Source organism: Mobula birostris, chromosome 15 (assembly GCF_030028105.1).
Source record: "Mobula birostris isolate sMobBir1 chromosome 15, sMobBir1.hap1, whole genome shotgun sequence".
Lineage (NCBI taxonomy): Eukaryota > Metazoa > Chordata > Chondrichthyes > Myliobatiformes > Myliobatidae > Mobula > Mobula birostris.
In genome coordinates, this window is record NC_092384.1 from 24,847,000 (window position 1) to 24,850,293 (window position 3,294).

Here is a 3,294-nt window from a genome sequence, read left to right on the forward strand (position 1 = left end):
TGGTCTAGGTGGATTATCTACCTTCAGACCTTTTAGCTTCCCAAGCACCTTCTCCTTTTTAATCACAAAATACTCACTTCCGTTCCTTGACACTATCAAATTTCTAGCTGACTGCTAGTATCTTCCACAGTGAAGAGTGATGCAAAATACTTAAGTTCATCTGCCATTTCTCTCTCACCCATTAGTACCTCTTGCACATTATTTTCCAGCAGTCCAATACCCACTCTCACCTCCCTATAACTCTTTATATATTTGAAAAATGCTTCTGGTACTTTTTTTTTAAATGACTGGCTAGCTTCCCTTTGTTTTTCATTATTTCTCTCCTTATAGCTTTTTTAGTTGCTTCCATTTGGTTTTTAAAAGATAGATAGATAGACAGACAGACAGACAGACATACTTTATTGATCCCAAGGGAAATTGGGTTTCGTTACAGCTGCACCAACCAAGAATAGAGCATAAGTACAGCAATACAAAAACCACAAACAATCAAACAATATGCAAACTATGCCAGATGGAAATAAGTCCAGGACTAGCCTATTGGCTCAGTGTGTCTGACCTTCCACAGGAGGAGCTGCAAAGTTCAATGGCCACAGGCAGGAACAACCTCCCATGGCGCCCAGTGTTGTATCTCGGTGGAGTATGGTCGGAGTCCAACAGCAAAAAGTTCAATATCTGGGCTACAAACACGTTCCTCGATCGTAATATGATCAGGATTGCACCATCCATTGTTAACCAGAACAGCAAGCCCCCAACTCCTTTACGCTTACCGCTCTCAGTGCACTTCCAATCAGCCCGAACGGTCTGGAAGACCTCTATGGAAAAGTTTTGGTCGGGTATGCCCTCGTGCAGCCACGTTTCAGTAAAACACATAACACTGCTCTCTCTGACTCCTGGCTAGCGCCGTCAACTCATCCATTTTATTTCCCACCAAAATCCTCTTCTCCATAAGTCTCTGTTGTCTCGACCTGGTCCTCTTTCCTCTCCTTTGTGATCCCCCGCTGCATCCTCTGTGTGTTTTGCTCCAGATTTCAGCCAGGGTGTCCACTGCTCTGCTCACTAAACCAACCAGCATAAGCGCAATCAGCTGGTTCCTGGAAAAGCTTCCCAATCTTCAAGCTTCTCACTAATTTTTGGTCTTATATCCCCTCTCTTTTCCTTTTATGCTGTCTTTGACTTTCTTTGTCAGCCATGGCTGCCTCATCCTCCCTTTAGAATACTTCTTCATCCTTGGGATATATTGATCCTGCGCCTTCCAAATTGCCCCAGAAATTCCAGCCATTGTTGCTCTACCATTATCCCTGCTAGTGTCCCCTTCCAATCAACTTTGGCCAGCTCCCCTCTCATACCTCTGTAATTCCCTTTACTCCACTGTAATTCTGATACATCTATCTCTTCCCTCTCAAACTACTGGGTGAACCCTATCATGTTTTGATCACTGCGTCTTAAGGGTTCCTTCACCTTAAGCTCTCTAATCAAAACTGGTTCAATACACGTCACCCAATCCAGAATAACCTTTCCCCTAGTGGGCTCAATGACAAGCTGCTCTAAAAAGCCATCTTGTAGGCGTTCTACGAATTCCCTCCAGCACCAACCTGATTTTCCCCAATTTACCTGTATTTTGAAATCCCCATTGCCCTTTTTAACATGCCTTTTGTATCTCCCATTGTAATTTGTATCCCACATCCTGGCTGCTCTTCAGATGTCTGTATATAATTCCCATAAGGGAATTTTTACCACAGTTTCTTAACTCTACCCACAACGATTCTTCATCTTCTGATCTAATGTCACTGCTTTCTATGGATTTGATTTCTTTTTTTTTTTTAAAAAGCAAAAGCCATCTTTGTCTGCCTGTTTGTTCAAAACAATATGTATCCTTGGATGCTAAGCTCCCAACTATGATCTTCTTTCAGCACGACTCAGTGATGCCCACCTCATACCTTCCAATTTCCACTGTGCTACGGGATCATCTGTATACTGTTGCATTCAAAATATAATACATTCAGCCCTGTATTCATCACCCTTTTCAATTTTGCCCTCATGCTACACTTCATTGCCCCTGTATCAGAAAGATTGCAGCCCACAGAAAAATTCCAAAAGGCCCCGAGCTCTTTTTAAACCTTGCACTGCCTCAACAACAAGTGACTTCTCACAATGATTGCAGCCCAGCAAAAATCGTTAAGAGACCTATGTTTTCTATCCTACCTTCATAACTCTTGCACATACTGAAGGGATTATGCTCTGCAATCTTTAAAGGACTTGTTAAGTTCTCTTATGTCTTAGAGAGTATATTAATGGTATGAGCCAACTTCATCTTGATCACATTACGTGGGACAGACCAATCGCTAAAGTGTGAACAGAATATCTGGCAGTTAGTTTTTGTTCTGAAAAATAAGCATGACCAACTTCTGTCCAACATAGACATAATATTACTTGGAAGATTAAGGTTCTGGGGACAAAACATAATCATGATCCATTTAGCACATCTTTATTGAAGGAACTTGCTGAATTATGTTTCTGAGCTGGGCATAAAACAAGACTTAAATTCTGACTACGTTCTTCTGAGTGAGCAGACTTCAGTCTATGTTGTAGATAAGAGATTCTTCAGTATCTGGTATTGAAGACCCGTGCTTTTACCTGCAGATCCAGCGTTCATACCTACTCCACATCTACACAAGGATTTAGGAAAGCTTCTGTCAGCCACCACTGGAATGGGATCGAGTACTCTCAACTGGGATTCTCACCATCTTACCGCAGCGGCACAGTGACACAGCTAAAAAGTTTGCTACGTCCTAGCACCAGAGACCTGGGTTCAGTCCAGTCGGTGGAGTTTTCCTCCAAGTGTTCCGCTTCTCTGCCACACCCTAGTCATATGGGTTGGTTAATCGCCTAAATTGCCCCTAGTGTAAACGAGTGGGTAAAATCTGTGGGGCAGGAGGAGTTAGTAGGGATGTGAGAACAGAATCTGTGTAATTAGGTAGCTGATGTGGTTTGGAAGTGTCGCTTTCTAAAGTACAGCAGGGATAATTGAGTGGATGGGTATGAAGGTCAAAGTCAAATAAATAAGAATGCTTCTTTTAATTCTAGCTTATAAGTTTAAACTGAAAAGGCAGCAAGAGTTAAAGAGTTAAGAAAATGAAAGGGTCAAGAAACCAGTTTTATAACTTGACTCGTGATTCTCAATACCCAGTCAGCTTTATTTAATGAAAGCTGAAAGCCCCAAGAGAACTGCCCATCACTGACACTCAGCACCAACGAAAAGTAGGTCAAAGAGAGCACATCTGAGAACAGCAAGTC